This window comes from Capra hircus, chromosome 13 (genome assembly GCF_001704415.2).
Source record: "Capra hircus breed San Clemente chromosome 13, ASM170441v1, whole genome shotgun sequence".
NCBI classification, from domain to species: Eukaryota; Metazoa; Chordata; class Mammalia; order Artiodactyla; family Bovidae; genus Capra; species Capra hircus.
In genome coordinates, this window is record NC_030820.1 from 3,496,698 (window position 1) to 3,516,773 (window position 20,076).

Sequence of the window (20,076 nt, forward strand, 5' to 3'; positions counted from 1 at the left end):
ATTATTTTGGGGGGGCTCCAAAATCTCTGCAGATGGTGACTGCAGCCATAAAATTAAAAGACGCTTACTCCTTAGAAGAAAAGTTATGACTGAACTAGACAGCATATTAAAAAGCAGAGACATTACTTTGCCAACAAAGGTCTGTCTAGTCAAAGCTATGGTTTTTCCAGTAGTCATGTATGGATGTGAGAGTTGGACTATAAAGAAAGCTGAGTGCTGAAGAATGGATGCTTTTGAACTGTGGTGTTGGAGAAGACTCTTGAGAGTCCCTCCCAAAGGAAACCAGTCCTGAATATTCATTGGAAGGACTGATGTTGAAGCTGAAACTCCAATACTTCGGCCACCTGATGCAAAGAACTGACTCATTGGAAAAGACCCCGGGGCTGGGAAAGATTGAAGGCAGGAGAAGGGGACGACAGAGGATGAGATGGTTGGATGGCATAACCAACTCACTGGACATGAGTTTGAGTAAACTCCGGGAGATGGACAGGGAGGTCTGGCGTGCTGCAGTCCATGGGGTCACAGAGTCAGACACGCCTGAGTGACTGAACTGAACTGAACTGATAAGGGTTATTGTCAACAAAGTTTACTTGAAGAAACTAGGGCTAGGAACTTGCCTGCAGTTTCAAAGCTCGACAGTATTAAGAACAGTGTTTTGCTCTGTCTGATTTGGAAAGCATGGAGTGTGGCCCAGGAAGTCTGTTTCTGATGATCTGTTGGGTTTGGGGTTTTAAGTCTAGATGACCTGTAAAGACTTCTTCCACTTTTTTACTCAAGGGAGTTCACTAGGCTTCAGTGATGAGCTTATACACTCATAATGCTCTGAATGGACCTGCTCTCCAAGCTCCCCTCTGGGCAATGAAGGACAATAAGGACTGTTAAGAATTAGGTTCAGTGGCATATATGTGAGTTCCATTATGAAATCGCTTATGGTAATTTTGTGTGAATGTGTTTAGAAAAATGTCTGAACATAATTTTTACTTAAACCTTCCCTTTTAAGGCAAGATTAAAATATAGGACTAATGAGCTACATATCTAAACTGTGTTCTGTATGTACATACTGAAAATAAATAAGGCTTAGAGTTATGCCTATGTACATATATTATTCCCAGCATTAGAAATGATTTCTCCACAAGGTACAAATTCACATTTTGTAAGGACTTTTTTCCTAACTTAAACAAACTGCTAGAGAAATCATGGCCTGCTTTGGAACTGCAAGTATTTTTGGCCCTCTCCCTTCCCTCAAGGGCTTTGGCATTCTATATGCTTTTTTGCAACCTTTAGGACCATACCTTTTATTGTCATACTCATGTTCTAATCTTTGGAGAAAGTCAATCACAAATAAACTGTATCATGATTACATTTCCTTGTGGAGCCTACTGTCCCAAAGCCTTTGGGGCATTTGAGATTTGAGGAACAATAAAACCTCTGAGGGAGGCCCTGGGTGACCAGGAATAATGAGGGAAGAGCTTGAATAAGACTTACTTCTGAGATGGAAGGAGGGACTTGAGGCTGTGCCAAAGTCAATGGTCTGTGTTGACAGCTGGCATTTTTATTCACAAAATACCTTGAATTAAAAGGATCAGGATGTCCTTTCACATCCAGTCTCAATACTTAAGGTGACTCTAAGCATCTCCAACTCTGTCCCTTCTGACATAAGCTTGTCAAGTCACAGCTCTTTTCATAGACAGCACCTCTGCCCCTGTTTACTTCTCAGGATCACTAACATATCATCATATTTGTCACTTTTTCCTGAGTTTTGAACTTTTAGGAAAACAGCTTATAGAAAAGACTCATTTGGAACGGTGGTGGTGGTGGTTTAGTTGCTAAGTCATGTCTGACTCTTGCGACCCCATGAACTGTAGCCCACCAGGCTCCTTTGTCCATGGGATTTTCCAGGCAAAAATACTGGAGTGGGTTGCCATTCCCTTCTCCATGTTTGGAATGAAAGAATATAATAATAAAGCTGAGATGAATAACTCAATAACCAAAATTCAGAATAAATCAAGGTCCAAGCTATAACAGCATTGTCTGTGGATTGTGGTTCTATTCCCTCCATGTACAATAGATCACAGTATGAAATGTGATGTGCTAGGAACGCTCCTCAGATTAGGATCAAGGTGGCTCCCTGTACTCAACGTCTCTTTGGGTCTTCCCTGGGTTAGGGACAAGGTGCCCCATTCTGTTTATATTGCGTTTAACAGGCGAGTATCCCCTTCCACTAGAATCAGTGCATCTGTTTCTAGATTTAGGTTTAGTTCAGCCTTGGAATTAGTATCTATTTTGGCTGAAATATCATTATTTGCCAAATGATCACTGAGGCCCAGTAACAGCACTTCCTGATTTAATAATTAATGCTTTAATATTTGCTCAACACCTACATGCAGCCATTTCCTCATATTCTCTGTGTTTCATATATTGGTTTGGCTAGTGGAGGTGAAAAAGCAGGTAATTGACTTCCAGTGATTATTCTGTTGTCCTTTGTGAGGCTTGGGAGATGATAAGGATCAGAATGACAGGGCATTTTACTTTACAAAGTACTTTTAGAGTCTTCACATTTAAATCCACATAAACATGCTGAGTATCACACCATCTCCAGCAAGTAAGATAGACTCACAATGGCACAGCAATCTTCACCTACTTCATTTCTTTTACTTAGCACCTTTCCAGCATTTTATATATATTGTTGCTTGAATAAATCACATACCAGGGCAGACACGTTAGACTTTACTAAATAAGGTTCCTTGCTAGTTGTAAGAAAAAGACAACAAAGTAGTTACTGAAGTAATGTGTCCCTTATTGTTCTCATATCTTCTTGTGGGGCTTTTAAATACAATCAAATATACTAGGAGTATACAATTTTGATTTAATCCATTTTTTTCTTCTAAAGTCTTTTTGTGGAATATTTTCAAAATGAAACTTAGTATCACTGCCCTTTTCTAAAAACTATAACACAGGCTTACTTTTTAAAGTTAGAAAATGCGGTAATAAGAAAGCTAAAAAAATCTGTAATCTTTTTGGTTTTAACAAAAATGTGATTGCAATATATACTCTTTTTGTAATCTCTTCTCCCTGCAATAATATAAATCTTCATTATTATTTTTAGTATATAGCTTTTATGGCGATATCCTAATTTAACAGATAACTGATTGATAGAAATCTGAGATTTTTTTCAGTGTTTTATTGCTAAACATGCTAAGTACCTTTGTAAAATCCTCCAGAGTCCATGCTATAGCCTCTCTATGCTGCTTCTCAGGATAATACAAAGTCTTACTAGAATTCCTAACAATTAACTCATTTTTCAAATGAATTTAACAAGAAGGTTTTTAAAACTTTGACTTTGGTTCACAGTGCTGAGCAGCAGGGAGACAGGGAGTTCCAACTTGGGGATGGAAAATGAAGCTGGATACAGCTTTTCTTGAGATGGCCCTTCCCTCAAAACATTTAGCAACGAGTTATTCCAAGTGGTGTGGAACTATTTTATGGACAGAAGAGATTCCTAAGTCTGAAGCAAGATTTTCTCAAGAATATGCTCAAAATGATCACATTTGCTGGGCAAAAACAGGCTGGCTTCTAAAATGAGTCAGTGCATCTTCATTCACAGTGTTTCAAGTCTGCTTGGATTAAAGCAGCGACACAAACCACAGCAAGAAGACGTCTTCCCTCTCCTTACCCTCCTCCAGTCTACCTGCCACTGCCCGTATCTTTCCTGGGTCCTCTCTAAACACGCTCCTAAGAAAAACAAATGAAAACAGAAGGTGTGGGGCTCTTTTACAAAGATGGAGGAAACCAAGAAAAGGAAAAGAGATTAGTAAATTTTACATGAGTAAACAGAAAGTAGATAGATATTTATGGTTTTATCCATTGAAATGCCTCTGTTAAGTACAGAAAATGTTTATAGGCCATTGACACAGATGCTTTCTTATATCCTTCTTTCCAAAACAAATACTTTTCATTATTCAAAGTTTCCTGTTTTTTCTTTTTGTTTCCATAGCAATTTTATGAGACCAGTTTATACATGAGGAAACACTAAATGATTCTAAAATTATTGGCAGTTAATGGTGGCACTCATCTTGCAGTTTGGAGTCCTAAAGTCTAGGCTGGTATTCTTAATGGCAATTTTCAAAAGTTGAGTATTAGTATCTCAGCTTTGGCAAGAGTCAATCAGAATTGCCAGTGCATAATGATGTGTGCCGAGAACATTCTGGGTGCATGCTGCATAGTTGTGTGGGTGGCTGAGGTCAGGCTCCCCAGTGCATTACACCTGGCATGTCTTTATTCTCACGGAGGGGTACACTACAGGCTAACAGGTCTTGCGCCACTCGGTCCAAAAGGAGAGGGCAAACAAGCCCACATCCTCCAAACACACACCCATGATCTACTAATGCATGAGTGGAGCTAATTTTAGCTGCTTTTTTTTTTAAGCTCAGTTCTTAGTGCAGAATAAATAGAGATTAATGAGCAAAATGCAGAAAAGCTGGTTACATCTCTGCCCCACTAAAATATCGTAATCTTTTTTACTGCATAGAACTGATCAGTAATGTGAAGGGCAAAAAAAAGCACTTAATCCTAAACAACCTGGCTCTGGCTATCAGATTACTCTTTGTATGCACGCAGTTAAAACCACAGCGCTTTGCTATCCATTAGGCCTACAATAACCCGGATGCAGGCAATGCGGGGAAGGCTCTCATTCTGCCTACTGGGCTTGCGGGGTGCCATCTGCTGGCCTCTTGAACACAGTGTAAGGTAGATTTTTAACGTCTTCATCTGGCTCCATTTAAAGTATTTGAAAGAAAAAAAAAAAGTTTAAAACATTTTTAAAAATTACTGAATGTAATTTAAACATGAATAGAACACTAAATGGAAAGTTGAACAATTAATTAACCCAATTCTTGTGGCTGTGATATTTCATTAAATTCACTGGAATTGTATAATGCCTTTTCTTCTGGCATGACAAATGTTGATTTTAAGTATCTGTGAATTCCTCATTCCTGAAATCTAATTACTGACCCTGAAAGTAGTTCTTTTTATCCTCAATTTTAATACAACAGTTCACATTTTGGCAATTTTGTGTACACGTTAGAAAGGACTGCATGGTGTCTTCAGGCCTATTGAACTGACTGACTGGTATGCCAAACAGAACAAGAGTTTCTTTTTTTTTCCCCCTTTTCTAACTACATCACCTAAAATAACAGTTTTTCTGAACTTTTCCAGTCTTGTCAAAACACAGACAACAAAAAAATTACTGTCAATTCTTGATTAACTGAGTGGACCATGTGTGTTAGTCACTTGGTCCTGTCCTGACTATTTGTGACCCCATGGATTGTAGCCCGCCAGGGTCTTCTGTCCATGGAATTCTCCAGGCAAGAACAGAGGAGTGGGTTGCCATTCCCTTCTCTAGGGGATCTTCTCAACCTGACCCAGGGATCAAACCTGAGTCTCCCTCATTGCAGGCAGATTCTTCACTGTCTGAGCCACCAGGAAGCTTACAAAAAAATAATGGAATGCTTCATGAATGTGCCGATCATCCTTGCACAGGGGCCATGCTAATCTTCTCTGCATCGTTCCAATTTTAGTATATGTACTGCTGAACCTGAGCTCTAAGTTTCCTTTCTGCAAAATCTTACCCCTACTTTGACCAGCAGGCAGTAACTGGGCAGAATCAGCTGACCAGCACAGCCTGGTCTGGAGCGGGTCACGAGCAGGCACAGAGCGTGATGAAGGCATAAGCGTTTTACAATCTCTGATATCCTCTACTCCATTACTGTGAATTCAGTGTCTTTATAAATAAGTAGTATTCTGGAAGCCTCACAAGTTTTATATGGGAGCTTTAACTGTCCACAAACTAAAATTTGAACCGCAAGTGAATAATTAGCAACTAACAAGGAAAAGCCGATCAGCTCTCTGGCAGGCCATGGTTTATCAAAAAGGTGTGGAGAGCCGTTATAAAATTTAGAGTTGTCTGAGAATCTTTCCAGCCCCTTTCCCATCTTTACACCTGCCATTTGACATGGAAGCTGGTGGGGAGTTACTGAAGACAGTGGACTGGGCTGTTAGTGCTGCAGCAATGCCTTTATGTTCCCCTGGCCAGCTCTGAATCTCAAAAGGGTTGGCTTCTGTCCTCACCATTTCTGAGATTTCTATTTCACTCTCCACCTTGGTTTCTGCAGATAAACTACTGGCCAGAGGACACTGTGGCTACTGGGTCTGAGCCCCTCTGCTTCCCGCTCCCATGTGGTAAAACGTCCGTCTCAGCTCCCATTTTCACGTCCTTCCTCACTGAGGACCAGACACTTCTGGTCAGTCAGTCCCACCTGCCACTGTGTCTTCAGGGTCCCAACTCCATCACCCCCCGCCCCAACTTTTACTTTCCATCTCTCACTTGGAATTGGTCTTCTTCCTTGGCAAAACTGTTTTTCTCCACTGAAAAAAACCAAAAGCAAATTCCCTAAAGCCACTGCCCTTTACCGGCCCTTCCTTCCAGTTACTAGACACTGATTCCTTTCAAATAACACATTTCTAGAGCCAATCTCCACTTCCACCTTCACACCCAAGTAATTTGCTTTTGTTCCACTCTCCATGGAAACCATCTGACTATAAAGATCACGAATCTCTCCCTATAATCTCTCTGCAGCACTTTTGATGAGTTCTTGAAACTCTTTAAGTACCTGAGGCTCATCTGATCCTTCTCGGTCTCCTTTAATGGTCCCTTGGTTTCCATCCACCTGTTCACTCTTCTCAAAGCTCTGTCCTTGGCTGTCTTCTCCCTCTGTTCATTTCCTGGGTGTCCTCATTCACACCCAAAGCTTCTACTTTAGCACATCCATCAGTGACTCCCATGCCTTCATTTCCAGCTTAGTCCCACATATCTCATGCTGCTGTTCCCCCAAGTGTCTAAACTCATCTCATATAAAAATGAATCCTCTTTCCTTCCCAAATTGCTGTTTCTCCTCTACCACACTGTCTGATTAAAAAATCTGAATACAGTGGATTCTGCTGTTTCTTAAACTCCCCATCAAGTCAGTCACCCAATTCTCCATTTGACCTGACATTTCTTTTGCACAATTTCTCCCCACTGCCATAGTCCAGACCCTCATTACCTCACTTGCTTCTAGTCCAATTGTTCTCACTGTGGTTCCTTCGCCACTGGCAGTAGCATCACCTGGGAATTTATCAGCAATGTAAACTCTTGGGCTACCCCGGACCTACTGAATCAGAACTCTACACTGGGATCCAGTAATCTGTGTTTCAACAAATTCCTTAGGTAATTCTGAAGCTTAAGTCTGAAAACCACTATTCCATTCTCTACCCTCCTAACACTGCCATCATGGTGAAAAGAACAGATACAGTTCTGTTGCTCAGAAGCCTTCAATGACATTTTTGACTAGAAGGTGAAACCTACACTTCTTTGTACTGCACAAAAGATGGGATCTAGTTCCTGCCTATCAGTTTCCAGAAGGTAAAGTATAACACATCATCTTAGTAAGAATGCACTGTTGTGTAGTGACTAAGTGGACAAGTTGTAGAATCCTACTGCCTGGGCTTTCCTCTGCCTTATTACAGTACAGCTGTCTGTGACCCTGGATGATTCCTTAACCTCACAATGCTTCAGGGACATCATCCATAAAATGAGAATAACACTGACAGCCATATCACAGGGTGGTTGTGCAGTTATCACATACCTGGCACTCAGGCTGGACTGTTACTAGATTCCAGGATGTTATAGAAAAGGTTAACAGGCTCCAAAAGTGAGGGCCAGGAAAGTTCATCATGAAGGAAAGGAGGAAACTCAAGGACAAAGCAAAACAGCAAAGACAGGGTGATACACTCATATTTGTTTCTCTGACAACAATTAATGAAGTTAATGGTGCTAAGTGATTAAATATGAGGGTCCCAATATAATGATGCTTTGAGTAATGACGGAAATCAAATTCTAACCTCCCCCACTAGGTATGATCTTAGGCAAAAAGACTTTATTTCTTGCCTCAGTTTCATAGTCTGTAACATGGTGCTATATAATGAGAATTCCTATGTATTTACCTACGTAAATATTTACTGTTTATCCAGTATCTGATATGTGAGCATTCAATACAGGGCAGCAATTATTCTTATTGTATGTACAATATCTTCAATATAAATCAGATATAAAAACAGGCACTTCTGGAGACTCCTGTTTGATCCAAGCTCCAGGGAGTGTGGAGACAGATCTAAGTCTCAGGACTGACTGGGGGAAGAGTTGAAGTTATGCCCTCTTTCGGGAACAGTGGGTATCCAGTGACTGATCACTGCAGGGATATAGTCTTGACCCTTCCCTCCAACTTGGGACAACTCTCAGAGTTACGGTGAGACTTGGTAGACACTCTCCTTGGGACCATTCTGCAGCTCAACTTTTTCTACCCACCATTCTACCTCCTTTCTTCCTTGGTAAGATCCAAAAAGTACTAATAAATGTCCTGGTCATAAATCTCCTTAGGTCTACTTCCCAGGGAACCCCATCAAGGACAATCTGGAAACATCTTGTTCGTTTATCAATTTACTTGTTGACTGTTGCCCCTCCCATCATTAAATAGAAGGTCAGTGTGGTCAGGGCCATGCTCGTTTTGGCCACTTCCGTATCTGCTAACTAGGCAGTGTGACAAATACCAATATAAACTGCCGGTGTTAATGAATGCATCAATGAAACTGAGGGTATAGCAAGCCTCTCAAACACCAACAGGATGTGAGCCTGATCTGACCTCAGGAGGCACAGGAGGCCTCCATCTCAACAGGGTTTCTCCATGCCCAGAATGTCCAAAGCGCCAAGTCCTGCTTCTGCTGTCCAAGCTGGTACTGCCACATGGTGTGGAGTGCTCCCGTCAGAGGGCGGCTCTCCAGGCAGACACAGGTCTCAGAGCCAGGGCATTCGGAGCCTTCCCTTGGGCACCTTTTCCGTCTACGTTCCGGTGCGGCCGCTCAGATCCGAGGGAGGATAGTGCATGTTATACTCTGAGCCTGTATCTCCAAACCGACTGAGAGAACAAGTCCACCACAGTAATGCAAAGGCAAGAAGGGAGTTTATTTCTAGCGCGCTAGGGCCCAAGTCTCATCCAGCACAGTGGAATCCAACAAGAGCCCCGAACAAAGGATTATGGCGGCTTATATACAGGCAGCTCTTTGTCTCAGTTACAGCGGTAGCTGGCGTTACATGATCGGCTAGGCAGGATGAGCGCACGTCCTGTCTCTTTCTGGTTGGTGTGTGTAGGAAGTCTTCCTAATTTGGTCAAGGAATGTTGTTAAGGAAACATAACTCAGGTCCTGGGTTTAGTGTACCTCACTGAGCTTGTCATAGCCAGGGTTTGGCCCCTAACATTCCCCCGTCCTTAGATCATATAGAGGAATCTTCCTCTTGGTTTTGAGACACAGTTTGATATTGTTGCCGAAGCACAAATAGCTGTACTGTGTTTATACGTTCTTTTACAAAGGCTATAAGTCTATTGATAATACAGGGACCAAAAGTAAGCATCAGTAGAAGCACTAGCAGGGGCCCCAGCAACGTGGAGATTAGAGTGGTCAACCAAGGGGACTGCTGAAACCAGGACTCGAACCACCCGTTGGGCCTCACGTTCTCGTTTGCGTTGGGCTAGTACCTCTCTCACTTTGGCCATAGATTCTCTGACTATTCCTGTGTGATCAGCATAGAAACAACATTCTTCTCCTAGGGCAGCACAGAGTCCCCCTTGTTGTAGAAAAAGCAGATCTAATCCTCTTCTATTTTGCAGAACTACTTCAGATAGGGAAGTCAAAGACGATTCCAAATGACTGATGGATTGCTCTATACGGGTGATGTCCTCATCTATGGCCGCTCTCAGGGAGTTAAATCCCTGGCTTTGCAGGGACAGGGCTGTTATTCCTGTTCCGGCCCTGGCTATTTCAAGACCGAACATAGTTGCTATAGTTATGGCAGTAATAGGTTCTCTCTTAACTCTGTAAGTTCTTTCTTGAGAACTTAAGGTCAACCTTTGGGCCCAGTAATCATATATTGTTTCTTCTGGTCGGTACAGAATTTTTGGCATGACTGCTACCATAACACAGAATTCTTCTTTGGGGTCAAAGATTGAGCTGTGTACGCATGGAGTCAGCCCCGTGTGTGAGCAGACCCACCATCCTCCCATCCGTGGTATTAGCCACCTGGCTATGGGCAAGCCCGTAGGCTCAACGACATGTGCACACAGTGGAGACCTCTCTGATAATACCTTGCCCATACATAACCCTCTTCCCCATACCTCTCTCATTGTAAGGCCTACTTTTCGTTCTCCCCATCGACATTGGGGAGGATCGGTACCGTTGGCCAGGTCGTAAGAGGCGTTGAGGCCTATTGCCTCGTAATAAGGGGGAATTAAGTTGTAACATAACCAACAGGATTTAGTTGCCTCAGGATGGGTCTGATTTAAGGTAGCATAAGCTGCCTTTACCAGTTTCCATAGTGGATCTGTATGTCCGAGTTTAACAAGGAGGCCTGCCTCTGGGTCTTCTGTTGGTCTCTGTGATATAGGTAGGGAGGTTGTCGGGTAGGGAGTTACATCAATTTTTTCCATTGGGTTGGGACCTATACTGTGTATCTGTGTTGGTTCTAGAATCTGGCTTATAACTATAATTCCCCCGTAAATATATGCTCCTCCCACCGTTTTTGTCTGTATTCCCCAGGATAGGCCAGAAATCCAAGCCCCCTCTTTTTTTGCTTTTTCCTGATTGAACCTTATCTTAACCTGTGCATAGTTACAACTCTCTTCACATTCAAAAGTTGGGTCCCCAAGGGCTTTGGGGGTGGGCTTTGCGAACGAGAAGTTAAGTAGGTCCTGATTTCTCACCTCCCAGCGCCGAGGCCCATCATTAGAAGTAACACAATCCCATGATTTACAAAAATAATCTTGTGCCCCCCCACAAGTCTTCCAGTTGGCCCTCTGGTGGCCCGGGCATGCCCAGAACCCCTGTATCCGGAGGAAACCCCTAGCCCAAGGCACATTTACCACTGGCTTTAAGTCAAAATATAGGTCTGGCCACCAGGTGTTCGGAGGATGTACTTCTGTAGTTAAGTTGAGCACTTCTCGTGTTTGTCCGTCTTGAAGCTTCCAGGTGATTTTGGCCAGCTGGTGCGGGTTGCTATGGGTGGCTCCAGGGCCGAGGAGGATGGTCACTAACAGGACAGTCAGGATGACTTGTCTGGATCCCGTCGGCGGGTGAGCTTCATCTTGAAGGGGTTTGAAGGGCGTGGCGTTACTTCCCATTCTTTTTGGGCCCTTTCTTGCTCCTCTGGAGTGGCTTGGCGTACATGGTTGCAGTGCACCCACAGCCCAATACCGTTGACCTTTAGGGCAGTTGGGGTGGTAAGAAGAAGAACATAAGGACCCTTCCATCTGGGTTCTAGTGCCTTGGTTTGGTGCCTTTTGACCCATACCCAATCTCCTGGGCCAATGTTATGCGAGGGGACAGTTCCCTTATTCTGACCTACATGTAGTTCCCGGAGCAGTTTCCAAACACGGAATGCACCTTACTTAAGGCCATCAAGGCCTCTTGGAATTGTCCCAACGTGGGAGGTGGTAGTTTCTTCCCTTCAAAGATTGGACATATAGGGGGAGGTCTCCCATATAGAATTTCGAATGGAGTCAGATTAAGTTGATAAAGAGTATTACACGCACGAAGAGGGCGAAGGGAAGGAGGGTCACCCAGTCCCTGCCAGTCTCTATAGCCAATTTAGTTACAGTTTCTTTTAGGGTCCGATTCATTCTTTCAACTTCCCTGAGCTCTGTGGACTGTATTCACAATGTAATTTCCTTTTGGTCCCCAGGGCTAGGGCAAGGCTCTGAACTATCTGACTTACGAAAGCAGGTCCATTATCAGAGCCGATGGTCACCGGCAGGCCAAACCTGGGAACTATTTCTTCTAAAATCTTTTTCACCACTATCATCGCGGTTTCTCCCTTTGTGGGAAAAGCCTCTACCCACCCTGAGAAGGTATCTACCAAGACTAACAAGTACCGGTAACCACACTTGCCTGGCCTTACCTCGGTGAAATCTATTTCCCAGTGTTGCCCTGGTCCTTCTCCCTGATACCTCAGTCCTGCGTGTTGTCCTTTCCCTGGTCTCATTTGTTGACATGCCTTACAAGCATGTACTATGTTCCTCATAGTTGTTTGGTGCCGGGGGAATCGCAGGTGTGCAGTTTGAAAGAGCATCAGAGTCTTTTTTTCTCCCAGATGAGTAGTCAAGTGTAAATGTTCACATAGTTGCCGTCCCAACTGAGTGGGGAGTATCAAGTAGTCATCTGAGTCTCGGTACCATCCATCTTCACCTTTTTGGAGGTTGGTGTTTTCTTGAATCCAAGCAAGGTCTGAGGATGAATACTCAGGGGTCAGGGGCAAAGTTCCCATACCTGGAGGTGGAAGTCCGATCGCCAACACAGGGGTGATGTAATCTTCATCAGCTACTTTTCGAGCTGCCAGGTCTGCGGCCTGATTCCCTCGTGCCATGGGGCTGTCGCCCTTCTGATGTCCAGGTACGTGTACTATTGACACAGGCCGAGGCATCTGTACAGCCTCTAAAAGTCTATGGATTTCAGGCAAGTTCTTAATTTCTTTCCCTTCAGCTGTCAAAAACCCCCGTTCCCGATATATTGGGCCCTGGATGTGTACCGTGCCAAAGGCAAAGCGACTGTCAGTGAAAATGGTTATTCTCTTTCCTTCGGCTCTCTCTAGTGCTTGAATTAAGGCAATTAACTCTGCCTTTTGTGCAGAGGTATCTGGGGGAAGGACCTCAGCCCATATGGTCTGTCCAGAGTCATCTACTACTGTGGCTCCCGCCCGTCTCTGTCCATCTTTTACATAACTGCTTCCATCTGTAAACCATATTAGCTCACTGTTATCCAGTGGCGTATCTGTTAAGTCTTTTCATATTGCTGTTACCCCGGCCAGTATTTCATCACAATCGTGGAGGGGGCTATCTCCCACCGGATTGGGCAAAAGAGTAGCCGGATTTAGAGCACAGGGCGTTTGGAAATGTATCCATGGGGTGTCAAGCAGCAAGGCCTGATAGTGCATCAAGCGGGCATTAGAAATCCATTTACCTGGGGGTTGCTTTAAAACTCTCTCTATGGCATGAGGAGTGTAGACCAAGAGTCTCTGTCCATAAGTCAGTTTATCAGCATTGTGGACTAAGAGAGCAGTGGCCGCGATGATACGGAGGCAAGGTGGCCATCCGGCTGCCACTGGGTCCAGCCTCTTGGAAAGGTAAGCTACAGGTCGCTTCCACGGTCCCCATTTCTGTGTTAGTACCCCTTTCCCTATCCCCTGCTTTTCATCTACAAATAATTGGAAAGGCTTAGGTGGATCAGGGAGGGCAAGGGCAGGAGCTTCCAGCAAGGCTCGCCTGAACTCTTGGAAGCCCTTCTTCATTGGCTCAGTCCATTTCCAGTCCTTGTTTTCTTTGCTCCCTTCATATAGGGGCCTAGCCTTTTCTGCAAACCCCAAGACCCACAACCAGCAATATCCCACAGTTCCCAGAAATTCTCTCACTTGCCTAGGGTTAGCCGGCTCAGGGATCTGGAGGATGGTTTCTTTCATGGCCTGTGTTAGCCACCTCTGGCCCTGTTTTATCTTATAACCGAGGTATGTAACCTCTTGCTTGGCGATCTGGGCCTTTTTGGCACTGGCCCTGTAACCCAAAGTCCCCAAAGTTTGGAGAAGATCACCTGTTGCCTCTTGGCAATCTTTCTCTGTAGCCGCTGCCAGCATGAGGTCATCGACATATTGTAATAAAACAATGGTAGGGTGCTCAACCCGATACTCATGGAGGTCTTCGTCCAGAGCCTCATTAAATAACGTGGGCGAATTTCTGAAACCCTGTGGTAAGCGAGTCCATGTCAGCTGTACAGGGGCCTGGCCACCGTCTTCTTGCCATTCGAAGGCAAAGATCTCTTGGCTCGTGGGGGCAAGAGGCAAACTGAAAAAGGCATCTTTTAAATCTAAAACAGTATACCAAATGTAGTTTGGAGGCAAGTTGCTTAGCAGAGTGTAAGGGTTAGGAACCGAAGGATGAATGTCACTCAGCCATTTGTTGACTTCTCGTAGATCTTGAACCGGTCTAAAGTCAGTCCCCCCAGGCTTTTTCACAGGCATCAGAGGAGTGTTCCATGGGGACCGGCACCATTTTAGGACCCCTGCTTCTATGAGGCGTTGTATATGAGGTGTGATTCCTTGTTGAGCCTCTTGACTCATGGGATACTGCCGTACCCTCACCGGGAAAGCATTGGCCTTTAGTTCCACAACGATAGGGGGCCTCTGTTTGGCTAGTCCCATTCCTGCTGTTTCAGCCCAGGCCTGAGGGTATCTTTGAACCCATGGTTGTACTTCGGGGCTTATTGTCGCTAGGGCCTCTGGCAAATATAGCTTGTATTCATCTTTCAATGCGAGAGACAGGACCTGAAGAGGATGTCCGGTCCCATCTAAGACTGACACTTGTCCGTGGTCGAAATGAATTTGGGCATTCACTTTAGACAGTAAATCTCTTCCTAGCGAGGGTGCTGGACACTCGGGTATCACCAAAAAAGAGTGGGTTACCTGGTGGGCCCCCAAGTTCACATGCCGTTTTGTAGTCCATCCATATCGTTTAGTCCCGGTTGCTCCCTGTACCCAGCTACTTTTTTTAGACATAGGTCCATCTTTTTGGTTTAAGACTAAGTATTGGGCTCCCGTGTCTACCATGAAGCCAACCGGTTTCCCCTCCACACTTATGGTTACCCAGGACTTGGGGAGGGGTGTCGAGCCCTGACCCCTCTAGTCACTATCCTCTCCCGCGTAGAGGATATGACTTTCTGGAGAAGGGGTCTCGTTCTTGAGGGTTCTGGGCCTCTCTTTCAGATTTTTCTTGGGGCATTTATCTTTCCAATGTCCAAACTCTTTACAAAATGCACATTGGTTTTTCTCAAGCTTACGCCTTGTTGTTTCTTCTTCAATTTTTGAGTCCATCTTTTTTCCTTTTTGGAACCTGTTTTTGTTTTCAATCCCAGCAAAAAATATCTGGGCCAGTTCCTTTTGATTTTTACAGTTTTCTTCAGCTCTAAATTCTCTTTCTTCTCATCTAATACGGTCTTCTCTCTCCTCTGGGGTCTCTTTATGATTAAAAACTCTCTCGGCTGCCCTCACTAGATCCTGCAGGGATTGTTCACTTAACCTCTACATCTTTTGCAACTTTCTTCTAATATCGGGGGCTGCTTGATTTACAAACATTAACATAACTGCCGCTTGTGACTCATCTGCCTGTGGGTCCATAGGGGTATACTGTCTAAAAGCTTCCATTATCCTTTCAAGGAAGGCTGCTGGACTCTCATTTGGCTCCTGATTACTGAATTTATTTTGGCCAAATATGTTGGCTTCCTGGCGGCCGCTCTAAGGCCAGCCATGAGTCTGGCGGTACACCCGGAGACACTCCCTACCTTCAGCGTGTTCGAAGTCCCAGCTGGGTTGCACCAAAGGGAACCCTTCCTCAATGAGGTTAGGCTGTATTGTGGGCCTCCCATCCACCCCTGGCACATTCTTCCAAGCTTCTGACAGGATCCGTTCGCGTTCCTCTGTAGTAAAAAGCACCTATAACAGTTGCTGACAATCATCCCAAGTGGGATTGTGAGTGAAAAGGATAGACTCTAAAAGATCAATAAGACCCTGCGGTTTTTCAGAAAATGAGGGAGTCTGGGTTTTCCAATTGTACAGATCACTAGTGGAGAAGGGCCAATACTGATATGTCTGCTCTCCACCCTCTCTGGCTGGCCCTGCCCAGACTGGAAACGCATGAACAGTGGAGGAGGGAACTTCTGGGTCTTCTTCCTCCGCCACGCTGGCCATTCCCCTTGTCCTTCCCCGAGTTCCCCGGGCAGGGCCTCCTTCTCGGGGAGGACCTGAAGGCTCAGTTCCCCACCGGGCTTCTCCCGATGGAACCTGTGGAACCTGTGGAAGCAAGGGCGGATGTGGATCCGCATATGGAGGTGGGGACAATTCAGTCTCCAGGTCTATCAGGTTAGGAAACAAAGAAGATTCCTGGAATACCAGTTTCGGTCGATTCTCATCCTTTTTTCCTTCCTTCTCTTTGGAAGCCTTCATGACTAGCACCTGTGGGCTTGGCGAGGTGAGTTAGGGAAGAGGGACAGGGAGGTTTAGGAGGAGCGAGAACAAACGGTTTAAGCCATTCTGGCGGGTTTCTCAGTAGATCCTGCCAGGCCAGAATATAGGGAGTCTGGTCTGGGTGCCCAGCATGGACCAGGAGTGAGCACCCTCTCTTTAACTGCCTGGATAATTTGTGGATTGAAGGTTCTCTCTCGTGGCCACCCGACATCAAAGGTAGGCCACTTGGCGGAACAGAAAATCACCAGTTGGCTCTTCTTCACCAGTAACGATAGAGTCTGAGCTCTAGACTTGAAATCAGAGAAGTGGTCAGTCATCAGAGACAACGGAGTAGAAGTAGTTTGCCCCATGGGTACAAAGAACACGAATAACAATGAGACTCACGACAACAGTGCCGGCACACAGAGACACAGGAACGACACAACAGGTACCAAATCTCCGTACGCTTTTGGTCCTCTTTATACCGCTAGAAACCCCTTCTCTACTTGCAAGTGTCTTACCGTCAGGACGTCCTCAGTGCCAGCTGCCCTCCCGGTACGCTACCGGGGACTCAGCCTCACACTGGACTTGCCTCTGCACCTATACCCAGATGCCTCCCCAGTACGATACTGGGCCCCGGACTTAGTCTGGGCCTTTACAGCGTTAACACCGGTGCTCAAAGCTCATACCTCCTAACAAGGTTACCCCCTTCTACCAGGAGAGTTGTTCTCCCCAGTTGGAAGGAGATCCCGGACGAGCCCCCAAATGTTATACTCCGAGCCTGTATCTCCAAACCCACCGAGAGAACAAGTCCACCACAGTAATGCAAAGGCAAGAAGGGAATTTATTTCTAGCGTGCTAGGGCCCAAGTCTCATCCAGCACAATGGAATCCGACAAGAGCCCCAAACAAAGGATTATGGCGGCTTATATACAGGCAGCTCTTTGTCTCAGTTACAGGGGTAGCTGGGGTTACATGATCGACTAGGCAGGATGAGCGCACGTCCTGTCTCTTTCTGGTTGGTGTGTGTAGGAAGTCTTCCTAATTTGATCAAGGAATGTTTTGTTAAGGAAACATAACTCAGGTCCTGGGCTTAGTGTACCTCACTGAGCTTGTCATAGCCAGGGTTTGGCCCCTAACAGTGCACACTCGGCGCTGTGCGCACAGCTACAGAGCACCCCGGCTCCTCCGCGTTCATCCCGGCAGCCAAGCACCCAGCGCCGAGGCTGTAGGTTAAAGCAGTCTCTAAGGAGCCGGCCCCCCAGCCCCGCCCCCGGTCTCCTTCAGTGACCTTTCCGAGCGAGGACGAGGCACCGACGAGCCCCGGCCCCCCTGCAGCCGGGCAGAGAGCCGGCTCCCCGCGGCGGCCCTGTCCTTCTCACCTGTCCGTCGGCCGCCACCCGCAGCCCCCAAGGCCGCACCTCGCGCCGCCGCAGCTCCGGGAGATAGGCCCGCGCTGGGGACCGAGCATGCGCAGCCCGCGGCTTCTCCGTGCGTTGGTGACGCTCTAGGCCGGGGACGCGGTGGCGGCTACCGGAAGACCGGGAGGCCCGCTGGGAACCGAGCATGCGCAGCCCGCGGCTTCTCCGGGCGTTGGTGACGCTCTCGGCCGGGGACGCGGTGGCGGCGACCGGAAGACGGGGGGCGGGCCTCGTCTGGTGTCAGTCTAGGCACACGATCGGAAGTGGAAACGTTAAATGACGGGTCACACGGACTGGCTGAAGCACAGTGTCTGCCTTTTTGCCCGCGCTTAAGAGGCGCTCATGGAATGGAAACGTGAGCAACCGCTCTCGGCGGGTGCCGGGCCTTCCGGCCTTGACCAATGGCGACGCGCTGGATCCCGCGGCCGCTCACCAGCCCCGGTCTCCCGGAGCGACCGCCCAGAAGACCCGGAGAGGAGGCACCGCTGCGGCCGCTCCTGTGGAGCGGGGCGCGCGGGAGGCCCTCAGCGGCGCGGCGTCCGCCCCTTGTCCCCGCGGGGGCTTACGGGGGTCGGAGGCCCCTGAGTGCGCTCGCCGGCTAGCTCATGTCCGTGCCTCCCCTCCTGCTGATGCGTTCGAGGGCCAAGACGGCATTCTTCCTTTCAAAGGAACCGTGAGAGAAGTTATGCTCATGGATAACGGTCTCACAATGCACCCGCCATTGAGAAAGCCACCTTCATCTGCCAGCCCGTGTTTTCTATACTCGTTCCCCATCAAACACTCCGGAGACTTTTCCCCTTTTTATGCTAGTAATTTTTAAGAAACATTCTGTGTCACAGAAATGCTGCGTTTTATTTTTCCCTCTCGATCGCCCTTCTCCCTTGCACAGCGGGAAACTGGTTTGTCACCGGCCAATCGAGCTCGCTGTGTTCGCGGCGTAGATAAAGGTCTTTCGCCGCCATGATTGTTTGGGCCTTCGTTGGAAGCCGCGAGACCTTGCACGGAGGACATTTTTGTTTTTGGAAGATCCCGCGCGCTCTTCCGGCCGTTAGCTGAGTGTTCGCCGCCATCTTAAGTCCTGGTTGTGGCTTCAAGCGGGCCGCGAAGCAACCCAGGCCATCTTGTGTTTGGGCGGCAGCAGGGCTTCTCTGCGCGCCCGGGAAGCGGGAAGGAGGTCGGCACCCGAACACCCGAGCTTCCAAAGGCTGGCTTGTGAGCCTCTGGCCGCCTTTCTAGTCTGAGTTTGCACAGCCAGGTACCCTGGACAGTAACTAAACAAAAGCCCGACCCCAAACCCTGCCACCATCGTAGGTAAGAACTTGGAAATGCTGGGAACCTAAGATGTTCCTTCCCTTGAACTCAGCTGTGAGCCCAGCTGTTTTCCCGCTTCGGTTATTTCCTTTGATTAGTGAACCTTTGTTAAATCCTTATGCCTGTGCTTCCTCCTCTCTGTTGTTTTAAACAGAAGGGTGCCGGAAGCCTGGGCTTGACAGTGGAAGTTTTGGTCTGGGAAATTGTAATTATTTGGACGAAATGGAGTACATTGAATGGGCCAGCTGTTTATATCAAACATCTACATGTATGGAGAAGCCGATGGCACCCTACTCCAGTACTGTTGCCTGGAAAATCCCATGGATGGAGGAGCCTGGTGGGCTGCAGTCCATGGGGTCACGAAGAGTCGGACACGGCTGAGCGTCTTCGCTTTCACTTTTCACTTTCATGCATTGGAGAAGGCAATGGCAACCCACTCCAGTGTTCTTGCCTGGAGAATCCCAGGGACGGAGGAGACTGGTGGTCTGCCGTCTATGGGGTCTCAAAGAGTCGGACACGACTGAAGCGACTTAACAGCAGCAGCAGCAGATTCCCCTTCCCAGACAGTTTTTGGTTTGTGACATAAATACACATTGTGTTTGTATATATATTCATTCATTTATTCAGTACATTTGTTGAGTACCTGGTACCTTTGTTGAGTACTAGGTTGTAAGGATTCTGTTGTAAATGAAAACCACTATTTCATGGAGTTTCCATTCTGTCACCTTGAGAGCCACTAGGTTGGGCAAGTAACAGTGTTTTCTGGTTCTTAGACCTGCTGTAATATACAAACAAGTATTCATTTGCTCCTTCGCCTATCTTCCCCCCGCTCCTTTTTCCTCCTGGCCTAGGAATAAATCATACTGACACTTTATTTCTTGGATCCTGGATTTGTAGACGAACTGGTTAATTTTACACCCAATATTCAAGGTAATTAAGGCCTTGCTGCTCCAGTTGTGAACTGTGTATCAGCCGCTTGAGCATCACCTGGGAACTTGTTGGAAACGCCGTTGACTCCATCCACAGGCCACTGAGTCAGAATCTGCCCTGAGAAGCTCACCTTAAGTTCATACAGCACTAACTGAGGACCCGGACTAAAGACAAAGACTTTCTCTTTACAACTTGTGCTTCTGAAAAAATATATGGTCAGTATAGTCCACTCTTTAAATGCAGTGGACATGTGGTTTTATATCCATCAGTTTAATGTCAAGATGCCAAT

General features: G+C 46.5%; 2 protein-coding genes across 4 annotated transcripts in view; one reads left to right on the forward strand and one right to left on the reverse strand.

Moving 5' to 3' along the window:
- MKKS (McKusick-Kaufman syndrome) overlaps positions 1–17,710 on the reverse strand; it is a 30,626-nt gene extending 12,916 nt beyond the window's left edge. The window contains exons 1-2 of one of the 3 annotated variants that reach the window (XM_018056921.1): positions 17,508–17,710; positions 3,689–3,732 (exon numbers count right to left, since the gene is read on the reverse strand). The gene's annotated coding sequence lies outside the window, so the exon portion shown is untranslated. Of the gene's footprint in view, positions 1–3,673; positions 3,733–17,507 lie in introns of all 3 variants that reach the window. The other 2 variants (XM_018056920.1, XM_018056919.1) reach the window with 2 other exon arrangements.
- The window catches only part of SLX4IP (SLX4 interacting protein), a 209,997-nt gene continuing 207,750 nt past the window's right edge, over positions 17,830–20,076 (forward strand). The window contains 1 exon segment of the mRNA XM_018056923.1: positions 17,830–18,857. The gene's annotated coding sequence lies outside the window, so the exon portion shown is untranslated.